This window comes from Petaurus breviceps, unplaced genomic scaffold (genome assembly GCF_028583685.1).
Source record: "Petaurus breviceps papuanus isolate PSGF00001 unplaced genomic scaffold, PetGlider_PUasm1.0 98, whole genome shotgun sequence".
Classification (NCBI taxonomy): domain Eukaryota; kingdom Metazoa; phylum Chordata; class Mammalia; order Diprotodontia; family Petauridae; genus Petaurus; species Petaurus breviceps.
In genome coordinates, this window is record NW_027187460.1 from 10,419,464 (window position 1) to 10,433,042 (window position 13,579).

At 38.1% G+C, this 13,579-nt stretch overlaps 1 long non-coding RNA gene across 1 annotated transcript in view; it reads right to left on the reverse strand.

Annotated features, from left to right (window-relative positions):
* LOC138155810 (uncharacterized) overlaps positions 1-430 on the reverse strand; it is a 1,643-nt gene extending 1,213 nt beyond the window's left edge. The window contains exon 1 of the long non-coding RNA XR_011166997.1: positions 100-430. This is a non-coding gene — a long non-coding RNA (uncharacterized lncRNA). The remainder of the gene's footprint in view (positions 1-99) is intronic.
* Positions 431-13,579: the final 13,149 nt, after the last annotated feature.

A 13,579-nucleotide genomic window follows, 5' to 3' on the forward strand; every position in this document is an offset into this window, starting at 1 on the left:
TGTCCCTCACCAGTGGACAGTATTCACTCTCTGTCTGCAGGACAGTCGCAGGCCTTCTTAGTGAACAGCCAGGTTCCAGGACTTCTTCAACAAAAGGACAGTCTTTCACCAGTGGACAATTCTGGCAAAATAACATCAAAACAGACAGACAAAGTACCAGCAAAACAGCCATGTCTCCTCAGTCCTTGGCAGCTCAGGGGGCAGGTCTCAAAAGTCCAGGGCAATTGAAAGCGGCCACCAGCAATTCTCTTAGTCTCTCTCTCTCTCCACGAGGTGCTGCTTCCAAAAAGATCTTCCGCCTCTCTCTAGTGTCTCTCCAAATCTAGGTCACCAGCTCCTCCCAGTCAGGACTTTCTTTTCACATCAAAAAGTCCATCCCACAGGTGGGATTAACAAGCTCTGGGTTTTAATATGATCAATTTGAAAACCAAACCCAATACAGGGGAATCTCCACATTCCATTACTATCACAGATGTATATGGGACATCCAAATGGACATATTTAAAAGGCTTTTAGTGATATGGAACAGAAACTAAAAAGAGAGGTGTAGCCTTCATATATAGGTTTGGGAGTGATTTGCATAGACACACATGAACCAAAGGTGTTGATCAGAGTACTGAGAAAGAGAGTATAGAAAGAAAAAGGAAGGACAGAGCCTTCAAGTATAAGAAAGCAAAAGGGGAAGGATATAAATTATATCATAACCAAGGAAATGGTAGGGGGTGCGGGTGGAGAGGAAGTATTAGAGTAGAGAAGAGCCATGAGATCCAGGATAAAGTTGTGTCTTGATAACCTTGGAGAGAGTTTCAAGTAGGAGAGAAAGGTCAAGGAGGATGAAGACTGAGAAAAGGCTATTAGATTTGGCAACTAATATATCATTCATAACTTTGGAGAGAGTAGTTTCAGTGGAATGATAAGGCTGAAAGCTAGATTGTATAGCATTAAAGAGGGTGAAAGGAGAGAAAGTGGAATCACCTACTGTAGATGGCCTTTTCAAGGAGTTTAGCACAAAAATTAGTGGGACTGGAAGGATGGAATGAGAAATTTTCCAGGATAGCAGTGATGTGGGCACCTTTAAAGGTAGTAGGGAAGGAGCCAAAAGAGAAATCAAAAATAAGAAAAAATAGAGATGGCAGAGGAGGCAATCTATTGGAAGAAAAAGGATGAAATGGGATCAGTTGAACAAATAGATGGGTGAACCTTGGTAAGGTGGTAAGGCCATATGTGAAACAGGGGAGTAAGAGGAGAAAGTGGTAGAAATCACCTGAGTGAATGGAGATGAGGAAGAGGAGAGAAGAGGAAGTTCACAGTCAATAACCTCATTTTTTTCTGTAAAATATGAGGCAAGATTATCATTTGAGAAACTAGGGAGAAAGAGGGTCATAGAAAGTTTGAGGACAGATAAAAACATGTTTGGAAGAGGCCTTGCGGAAAGCAGGATAGTGAGTTGGTGAGGCAAGTGTAGCAGGATTGTCTGGCAGCAGTGAAGGACCAGTTGGAGTTCTGTAATATAAATTTGTAACAGAACCAGTCAGAATGGCTACAAGAATTTCTTCACCTTTGTTCAGTGGCGCATGTGTAGGAGTAAAAGTGATAAATGATGGGAGTGATCTAAGGCTGAGGCTTTTCTGGACATTATCTGAAATACGATAAGGGGGCTTGGCATTCAAGAGGAGGAGAGCATAGAAAATTGTAGAGGGAGTGCTTAATGTAGAGGAGATGGCCTGGGAGAGAATTGTGGGATCTAGGGATTGGAGCTCAAAGTACAGAAGAATGGTAGGCTTTTCTAAGGAAAGGCAGGGGAGAGGTGAAATTTGTGAATATAGAAGTGGTGCATGTGTGGGTAATGATAAGGATGAATGATATTTTGTGTGTGACTAAAGTGGGGTGAAGTAGCTCATGGGAGGTGCATAGACTGAGGAACTGAGTGGTTAGTGTGTTTCAGGAAGAACCCATATGTAAATTGAAGTTCCACAGGTAGTAGAAGGACAGAAATTGAAGAGGAAAGAAACATTGTGAATCATGTATGAAACAACATTGAGAAAGGTCTATAAACAGTTACCAGTGACCTCATCTGAGGAGACTGGCTAGGAGGTGGCAGCAGAAAGTTAGTGTTAAGGAATTGAACCAGATCATGGTACAAAGAACAGGATTGTGTAAAGGAAGGCAGAAGAAAGGCGAAAAGTTAATAGATTATGGTATAAAAGGATTTAAAAATACTTGAACATAGAGGTGGTATTTGTGTGGGTGATAGTAAGGATAAAGGGTATGACCATCTTTGTGTGTATTACCTATTATGCCAGGGAAAAATACCCCTAACTGGTGTGCCCTCTATACATATGATCTTCCTACACAGGTTTCAGATTTGTGAATCTTCATACATGGTATCTGTCCACATATGTTCCCTACATGGTAGTTCCATGAAAATTCCATCTCCATATATGTCTTCTTTCTTCATTGGTGGTTTGAGAGAACTTGTTAGATAATGTATCTCATGTGAACATAGGAATATCTTTTATTTTAATTTTATTACCCATGTTGTTAGATTAAATTCCATTTGTTTATAATGAATGTATTTTCTGGAAGATTGGCAAAAAAAACATATCATTAGGGGCTTTTGAGCCATGGTTTTGACATGTTGACAGCCAGAGTATCTCAAACTACAGAGTAGTTTTTCTGAGGACCAGTCTACTGTTTGATAAAGCCAACAACCCACACTTCTGGGATAAGAATTCACTATGACAAAAACTGCTGGGAAAACTGCAAAATAGTATGGCAGAAACTGGAAATAGACCAATATCTTACAGCGTATACCAAAATAAAGTCAAAATAGATGATTTAGATATAAAGGCTGATACTATAAGAAAATTAGGATGGCAAGGAACATTTACCTGTCAGATCTATTGAGAAAGGAAAACTTTGTGACCAAACAAGAGATAGAGAACATTATGAAATGCAAAAAGGATAATTTTGATTACATTAAATTTAAAAGAGTTTGTACGAAGAAAGCCAGTGCAACCAAGATTAGGATGGAAGCAGAAAAGTGGGAAAGAATTTTTACAACCAGTGTTTCTGATAAAAGCCTAATTATAAAGAGAACTGAGTCAAATATATAAGAATACAAGTCATTCTCCAATTGATAAATGGTCAAAGGATATGAATAGGCAGTTTTCAGATGAAGAAATTAAAGCTATCTATAGTCATATGAAAAAGTGCCCTAAATTACTACTGATCAGAGAAATGCAAATCAAAATAACTCTAAGGTATCATGTCACACCTATCAGATTTGCTAACATGACAAAATAGGAAAATGATATATGTTGGAGATGTGGGAAAATTGGAACACTAATGCATTGTTGTTGGAGTTGTGAACTTATCCAACCATTCTGGAGAACAATTTGAAATTATGCCCAAACAGGTATAAAACTATGCATACTCTTTGACCCAGCAATACCACTTCTAGGTCTATATCACAAAAACAGGAAAAGAACCCACATGTACAGAAATATTTATAACAGCTCTTTTTGTGGTGGCAAAGACTTTGAAATTGAGGAGATGTCCTTCAATTGGGGAGTGGCCAAACAAGTTGTGGTATATGAATGGAATGGAATACTATTGTGCTATAAGAAATGATAAGCAAATGGACTTCAGAAAAAAACGTGGAAAGGCTTGTATGAACTGATGCTGAGTGAAATGAGAAGAACCAGGAGAACATTTTACACAGTAACAGCCACACTGTGCAATGACTAACTTTAATAGACTTAGCTCTTCTCAGCTATGCAAGTATCTAAGACAACTCCAAAGGACTCTTGGTGGAAAATGCTATCCATATCCAGAAAAAGAACTTTGGAATCTGAATAAGGATGGAAGCATACTATTTGCTTTCCTTTTCTTTTGTTGTTTTGTTTTGTTTCTTCTTTCTCATGGCTCCTCCCATTAGTTCTAATTCTTCTTTACATCATGAATAATCTGAAAATGTTTAATATGAACGCGTAAATACAGCCTATATCAGATTACATGCCATCTTGGGGAGTGTAAAGGTTATGGGATTTAAAGATCTTCCATGCCCCATGGGACTTGCTGACATAGCAGGAAGGGGCAGAGCAAGAGGAAGCGGAAGCCAAGCTAGAGTCCCTGTGGTGGCTAGCAGTGGCGGCGGCAGCAGCAGCAGCAGAGACAGCAGCAGTGCGAACCCCTTTTTGAGTCAGCCAGAATTTCTGCTAAGGACTTCTGCTGAGGACTGCCAGGGGCTGGAGCTGCTGGGAGCGTGCTTCCTGAATGCTGGGTGTTTGCTATGAGTGGGGAGAGGAGGACCTTTGCCTGAGGTAGACTGTTCTGTTTTAAAGGCTTGAGAATGTGGGTGCTTTCTACTTTATCTACCTGTGCCAATTTCATAACTACTCTGATGGCTTTGACTTTCTGGTTTGCGGACTCAGTCTTTGGGTATTTTAATAAATTTTCCACCTTATTCCCCCATATAGCAAGCCTGATATATTTTTGTGATGGATAATTACATCAGCATATCTGTAATTTCCATAGGCATTGTGAATATTGCATTGCTGATACAGGGAGAAGGGAGGAGAAGGTGGGGGAGAAAGTTCAAAATTCAACATCTTATGGAAGGGAATGTTGAAAATTAAAAATAAATAAATATATATTTTTAAAATCCTGTGCAGGGTAGCAAGAGGAATCTGATTTTTTTAATCTGTCCTGTTAACAGGTAAGGGAGATTTCCTGAGCAGCATCAGTCTCATAGGTTGCCTCAAGAATAATTCAAGTTCAAAGGTTCAGAAAACCAACCTAGAGAGAGATAAAGCCTGATATTCAGGCCATTATCACCCTTTTCTTAAATAATTCCTATAATCTTAAAACTGCTCTTCTTGACTCAAATTTCTCCACTCTAATCTATCTTCTACTAAACTGCAAAAATGTTTTTTACTCCCTAATGCACAGGTTTGACTCTGTTACCTCTGTGCTCAATGAACTCCAATGGCCCTCTACCAAAAGACCTCTTTTTGACATTTAAAGCTATTCATTGCCTGGACCCTTCCTACCTTTCTAGGCTTCTCACACTTTACTCTCTTCCACATGGTCTATAACTCAACTACAGCATGGCCTACTTCTAGGTCCTCAGATATGGAACTTGATTTTCCATTTTCCAGGGTTTTTCAGTGTCTTTCCTCCATGCCTGCAATATTCATTCCCCTTATCATTCTCTTAGTTTCCCTGACTTACTTCAGGACTCATCTCAAATCTATAGTTTTGCAGGAGGCCTTTCCAGACTTTTCCTTCTCTTTTCCATCCACATCTCCTGTACTCTGCACATCTCATATATATACCAAGTTATTTACCATTTGTGTCCCTCATTAGAATGGGAGCTCCTTGGGGACAAGGACCATGCTTTTGCCTTTCTTTGTACCCTCAGTGCTTAGAGGACTGTTTGGCACACAGTGAGTGTTAAAGAAATGCTTGTGGTGTTCCAAAGCACCATAATGTTTTAGGAATAAAAAGCTTGCCCACATGACCTTTAGGCTGGAAAAGCAGTGAAAGGTGCTTAAAGTATCTGAAACTTGCCACCCTCTGTTATTATATTGAGTTATTCAAAAAGTGCAGGTTTTATTGGAAAGATTTGTTCATATAACTGCTTTAATATGTATTTGCTTTTTCTGGTGAAGTCTAAACCACAGGGTGGCACTGTGAGCCTGGGAGGGATTGTGTAGGATCCTGTATGAGGGAATGACACACTGGGAACTCTCAATTAATTCCCTTTCCAAAAGAAAACTTAAAGGTGACAATGAAAGCTTTATATATTTTCCATATTTGTTTTTAGGCTTTTATAATAACTGTACACCTTCTGCATTTTCTGAAAGGTGAAACAAAGGCTATCCTTTTCCTGAAGATGTTGCTACTGTCCTTGACTATTTGTAAAGAAATAAAGAATCTGGTTGCCCCATTTGTGAAATTAAGAAAATTTAAAGGTGACAATGAAAGCTTTATATATTTTCCATATTTGTTTTTAGGCTTTTATAATAACTGTACACCTTCATTTTCTGAAAGGTGAAACAAAGGCTATCCTTTTCCTGAAGATGTTGCCACTGTCCTTGACTATTTGTGAAGAAATAAAGAATCTGGTTGCCCCATATGTGAAATGCCAGTGTGAAATAGATGCATGCTCTGACCCTTTCTCAAATATCCAGGCAAGATGCAATATTCAGATTCAAGTGTATCATGAAAAGTTCCTTCACCTGTTATAGTCTCAAGATCCTGCTGGCTGCACCCCTGCCCCCTAGCATTTTTAGTGGGCTAGTGTCTACCACACCAATTCAATTTAACCACTTGAACTTTTTCAACTAGCCTTGACAGAAGGATATTTATTTCACATACATAGACAGAACAAATACATAAACATTTTCCTCCCAACACCTCCAATTCCAGTATGGAAAGTAGGTTCAGCTTATCTGAATTCCTGTAAGCTTTGATATCAACAAGATCATATCCTAAGGTGGGATCTCAGATGGATCATTCCTTATCTTGACATCTCATTCCATTAGTCAGATCCTTCCACCCCAATATGTGAGGAAAAAGCTATACCAAACTACATTTGAAGGTTGTCCCAGAATACATCTGGGTGAAGGATTTTAAAGAAAGGGCATAATTGATTGGGGGGATTTCCATGGGACCTCACATGATCTATGTGAGACCAGAATTTAGGGAGCCTTGTATCACCTGTTAAACTTCTGTAATTCTCCATAGGATAACTCCTATTAAAAACGACATCGAGTCCCCACTGTATTGCAACTATGTCTCCTCTGGTCTCCAGAAGTGCCTCTGAAAAGGTGGGGTATTGTCTTTCTAATACTATGCTTTGCTAAACCTCACTGGTGTGCCTACTCCCAGAGCATCAGTTGAGAATCAATGTAGTTGGTCAGTCTTAAGTAGTTTTTTTTTTTAAGCAATTGGGGTTAAGTAACTTGCTCAAGGTTACATGGCCAGGTGTTTCTGGGTGGGTGCTGTGTCTGAGCCTGGATTTGATCCCCAGGTCATCCCGACAATGGGGGCAGTGCTCTTACTTGCTGTGCTACCTGGCCACCCCCTTAAGTAGTTTTTATAAAGAATTATTTTACTAAGGTCTTAAATAAAAACAAAATGTCCCCTGAAGTCTGTGAAATGCTGTCACCAATATATAGAGATTCCATGGGAAAGTAAACTTATGCTTAGAGCACACATATTTTGGAGTGGTAAATCACAGCTATTTGTTATTCCCCTTTATGGAAGTCTCAAGAAGTTTCCTTTAGATATCATGGTTTTTATTTATAGCCTTTACAGAGACCTGTCCTGCAAAATGCCTGCCTAGCCTTGGCCCCTGATGCGCCAGGAGATGTCAGATTGTCATGCTAGGATACTGGTGGGAAAATGGAAAATCACAACTCCTCTGGACTTTCTAAAGTTTATAAGACATTCTTTCAGTCAAAGGGAAGGTAAAGGATCAAGTTTGACACCAAAGTGTCCACCTGCCCCCAAGCAACTCCTTCTTGTTAGGTTAAACTGGAACTCTCTTTCCTCACTTGCAGATTACTGTAATCAGAATGTCTCTTGGGTCTGATATAGCATAAGATTTTATCGATGACTTATAGAATGTACTCACAGTAAAAGATGTTTAACTGAACAGCTAGATGATGCAATGGAGAATATATACAGACTGGGCCACGATGGTCTATTGTTCCTTTAGAATGTTCATTCAGTTTGATTCTGGCTAATGACTCACCTTGGATTTCTCCAGGAAGGTTATTCAGGGTCCATACTACTCCAGAATTCAGACAGTGTCCATTAAAGAAAGGATCTCAATAGTAATGCAATATACTGAATATTTTACATCAATATATAAATCTAATCCTCACTGAACTGAGCCCTCATCATCATATATCTGATTGGTGCCTAGAATTTAAAATCATAACATGATACTTAAGTTCAAGAATCATTGAACACAACTTGTCAGTTTGATTACAAATATGAATTATTAAGCTTTGATGGGTAATCCCTGTAGGCCAATAATTTTTGTGATTGCTGTAGGCCACCTGACAATTTGAGGGGCTCCTGGTATGTGAATTTTGACCCTGGATGGGATTAGACTCATTTGTTGCTAATCATGTGCTGAAATTTTTATTGTAATCCCACCACATTAATAATGAGATTCTTTTCCCCACTAAAAGGAATAATTCCATTAAGGACTGGGTTAGTGCAATCTATTTGCTAAATGGATAAAAATGTATATTGGTTTGTATGCTAAGTCAACATTTGTTATCTCTTCAATTTTTTTAATCATAAGTTTAAGGAGTTTTCTCTCTTCCTTTTTCCCCCTATCTGTCACATCCCTGCATTCTGTAAAAAACTACATGGAACAAGTTTCCCATTCTAAGATAATATAACTGCCAATTTAGTAAGAATTTGCAACTGAGAAGTTTGCCCTACCCTTAATATCTATCCCCTTCCAGGTTGCTAAAAATTGTGCCAAGTGCCAAAAGACTCATTGTTAGTTTTCAGGAAAAAAAAATGTTAAAAAAAAAGTTTAGCCATGGGGCAGCTAGGTGGCACAGTGAATAGAACATTGGCCCTGGAGTCAGGAGGATCTGAGTTCAAATCCAGCCTCTGCCACTTAACACTTACTAGACATGTGACCTTGGACAAGTCACTTAACCCCAACTGCCCCACCTTCCCCCCTCCAAAGAGCAAAGAGAGAGAGAGAGAGAGAGAGAGAGAGAGAGAAAGCCCCTTCCACTTCTAAATCTATGATCCCAAGCTCAATAATGCAAAGTACCTTCAAGGAACAAAGATCAGAGAGTTTTGAAATGAAAAATTATAGTTTTAAAAAAAAGTTTAACCAAGAAAGGTTTACCCACACCCAAATTACCCTGCCTCCTAGAAATAGGGGAGCTTATATCAGTAACTATGTGGCAAGAACATTTATCATAGCCCCAAAAGGAACATGAGAAAAGGTACCTTCTAGTATTCCTCTCAATCATATTAGGACACAATCAGTTATGCTATATCTATCAATTAACACAATGTAAATATGTTAGAGGCAGTGTAAGGGTTATGGGATTTAAAGATCTTCCATGCCCCATTCGACTTGCTGACGTAGCAGGAAAGGGCAGAGCAAGAGGAAGCAGAAGCCAAGCTAGAGTTCCTGTGGTGGCTAGCAGTGGTGCCGATGGCAGCAGCAGCAGCGCGAAGCCCTTTTTTTGAGTCAGCCAGAATTTCTGCTAAGGACTCCTGCTGAGGACTGCCAGGGGCGGGAGCTGCTGGGAGCATGCTTCCTGGACGCTGGGTGGTTGCTGTGGGGATATAGTTCCAGACATGGAGTCAGGAAGACTCCTCTTCCTGAGTTCAAATCCAGCCTCATATTCTTACTAGATGTGTGACCCTGGGCAAGTCACTTAAATGTGTTTACCTCAGTTTCCTCATCTGTAAAATTATTTGGAGAAGGAAATGACAAACCACTTAAATGGGTCACAAGTAGTCAGACATGGCTAAAAAACAAGTGAACAACAAAGTTAGTTCAATTTTTGCATGTAAGATTTGCTCTACTTTCTTTTTTAGTGGTACAATGGTATTCTTATCACTTAACTATCCGTTTAGAAATCATTTGCTGATGAATGTGGGAATGAGAAGAGATCAATGACTTCTAGACACTTTGCAATGAACCTTCTTAGTCCATGATATGAATTTAATAAGAAAGGAACACAGGGAGAGAGAATGGGGAGAACATTGCATTTGAAATCAGAGGACATCGGGCCAAGTTCCAGCATATCATACTTTCAATTTTTAGGAAAGGCATTTAATGTGATCATGTGATCAAGATCTTCCTTTGTAAAATGAGAGTGATGGACTAATTTATCTCTAATGTCTCTTGCAGCTCTAATTCTATAATGCTATGACCAAAACAGTCTGACCACTGTCAAATAACCGGACACTGTTATTCCTTCAGAGACACAACTCAGTTATTCCTAAAGTAAGAGTTTTCCTTAATTTACTGACCAATGAACCCTTAGTTGAATGTTACTGACCCTGGCATATGATGACAGGGATATCATTTTTGCCAGTGTAGGGAGGCAAAAGTCTGACAAATAAGAAGCTATGGGTTCTAATCCCAATTCTGACAGATGGGAACTCATTTAAACTTTCCATGCCTACATTTCTTTATCTGTAACAATAGAGACACTAAATATGTTGAACTTTATAACAATTTAATAGGATGATGCATGGTTTACAAAACTCTTTCCTTATAATGGCCCCATGAAGTAATACAGCTATTTCATATTATAAGGACTGAGGATTGACTTCAATTGGACATTCTTTTCAATGAAGTAGAAATTAAGCTTTCTACCAACCAGTAGATGTTTTACTGAGATTCTATGGCTGAGAAAAGTTATCACCTGATGACAAGCCACCCAGAATTTATCTCAGCTGTTCTTCAGATTTACAAACACATAATCCATCATCACTAAACACACATTTGAAACTTCCCAAGTTGGGATGGATTTATCAGATTTTGTGCTAATCTAGCATGCTTGTAATTAACTTAGGGTCACCTCAATGACATGATGAGTCATAAGGGAAGAATTCTGTGGAGGAAGGAAAGTATTACCCCATTTTACAGATGAAGAATCTGAGGTTCATAGGGGTGTGGTGATTTTCAAGGATAAGGTTTAGAACTATAATGGGTATTAGAACTCATGTGTTCCTATGTTTCCATTTTGAGAAATCAGCAAATATTTATTAAGCAGTTACTAAGACAGCCAGTGAGGATATATTTAAAAAATCAAAATGGCCCCCACCTTCAAAATACTTAACTTTCCAATTGGATGCTAAGAGAAGGGTGAGGAAAGTATATTGTCCAAGGTCATAGAATTACAAAAAAAAAAGAATTAGGACTTAAACCATGTACTTGAAATGAACTGCAATTGCTACTACACCACACTACCTGTCTGGGGTATTGTTGAGGATCATGTGAGATATGAAAAAAAAATTTGTAAGTTCTAACTGAGGTTTTCTAAGTGATCTTTAAAGTCCCTTTCTGTTTTGAATATAAGGCTTAAATGTACTAGAAAGGAAAAGTAAGCATTTATTCCTTTATTCTGATTTCAAAAGCACTATTATGTTTTTCTTTAGTTTTAATTCCTTAGCTTACAAAAGAACAACAACAAAAAATAAACTAATGGGGGAAGGGACATTATAAATTGGTAAAAAGGCTGAATTCTAGAATAATTAAAAATAAATTAAATTTTATTACTTTCAATTATATGGGAACTCTAAATGGTAACTGTGACCAAGTAAGAGCCTTTCTAAGCAGGCCTTAATGACTAGATAAAACTCATTTCATTTGTAATTAGCTACATCCATTTACTCGCCAAAGATTAATGCACTAAAGCCCTTGATGACAGTTGATTCTTTTATGCATTGTAGAATCATACAATCACAGAATGGGAAGGTATTTTAAAGGTCATTTAGTCTAACCATCCCCCCAATGCAGAAATCCTTTCTGTAACATCCAGGGTAAATAGTCACCCATCCCTTGTTTGTTCAACAAAGAATCACAGAAAGCTAGCTTGAAGAGACCTTGGAGGTCATCATGTCCAATTCTCTCATTCTAGAGATAAGAAAATTGAGGTCTAGGGAAGCCAATTGATTTGCTCATGGTCAAACGGGTGGCAAGTACAGGAATTAAGATTTAAACCCCGGTCTCATAACATTAACTCCAAAAAAACAACTGTTAGCACTTTTCAGTTGTAAATGCACGCACACAGACAAACATGCATGCATACATACATACATACACATATATTTCTAATGTGTTCATTAGAAGGGGAGGGAATAGCATTTATGGAGCTTCTACTGTGCACTAGGCATTATGCTAGGTACTTATTATGACTATTAACTCATTTGATCTTCACCACAACCATGTGAGGTAAGTGTTGTTATTATCCCCATCTTACAGTTGAGGAAACCGAGGCAAACGGTAGTTAAATGACTTGCCCAGGGTCACACAATTAGTAACCTTCTGTGTCTATGGCTAGATTTAAACTCAGGTCTTCTTGATTCTAAGCCCAGTCCTATAATTACTGTGCCACTGGCTAGCCCAAAGAATTAGAAGTTTATAATGCAAAGAGTTTAAGAATAGAAGCTATTATTATCCCTATTTTATAGATGGGTAAACAGGTTGAGACATAATAAGTAACTTTCAGAAGGTCATAGGATCATAGATTGAATCTGAAGGGACATGAGAATCCAAATCCTTCATTTTAAATATCCAAGCAGGAGTGGTTAATCCAAAATGGGTCTTCTTATGCCCAGTCAATTGCACTTATCCCAGTTTTCTTTCCAGGATATAGTCCCTAATTACCAGTCCTCAAAGTTCCATGAAGCAGATAATTGGGCTTTTTGATAGTACTGATTGTGAATATGCTAATCATAGCCAGCATTTATATGACACTTTTGACTTACAGAGAGCTTTAAAAACATCTCATTTATCCTGACAAAACCAAGAGGTAACTGGCTATTACAGATGAGGAAACTGAGGCAAAGAACTTTTAAAAAGACTTGCCGAGGGTTAGACAGGTAGGAAGTATCTGAAGCTTAATCCTTTGATTGTCTGATTCATCCAATGTGAATTATTCGTATTTATTTTACAGTTTTTAATTATGTAACTCAGGGAAGGAAATATGCATTTATATAGTGTCTACTATGTGACAGGCACTGTGCTAAGTAATTCGTAAATATTATTTCATTTCATCCTCACAACAACCTTGCCAGGTAGGTGCTATTTATTATCTCAATTTTATAGGATAAAATTGGAAAATTTTATTTCCAGAGGAAACTGAGGCAACATATTAATAGGTTAAGTGACTACCCAGAATATAGAAAGGAGATAGTCTGGTTCTGTATTTGAGCTCAGGTCTTCCTCACACCGGGCTCAGGCTTCTATGTATCATACCATCTCTCTTCCTACTCAATTAAAAAGATATTCTTACCTAAGAAAGGCATGAGAATTTAAAGCTTCTTGTCAATTACATTAATTAACCGACTGATTCCATCAATAAGTGTAGGCCTTGTTTATTCAATGGAATGAGGCTGACCCTTATGCTTACAGAAATAAGAAGGTTCAACAAAATAACTGAGAGTTCCCTTCCAGTTCAAAATTCTGTTATTATATTATTTACATCTGTAGAATGGGGAGGTTAATACTTGCACTATCATCTGCCCCATATGGTTCTGATGATTAACGAAAGTACGTATACAGAATGATTTTGTGATGATAAATCACTATGAAGAAAATAGCTACTATTTCTTTTCAATTATACCAAAGTATACATTGGCCCAGCCTGCAATGACTTTCCATGAATCTAAGAATGCTCAGTATTTACCTGTAGGAAAACACTTCATTAAGCATATCCAATACACAGAAACCTGGTTTTATTTTTTTCTTACATAAAGCATTTTACTTTTTAAAATTCTTAACACTTTTCTTTTTTTCTTCTCTCTGTTTCTGTCTCTCTGTTTCTGTCTTTCTCTGTCTTTGTCT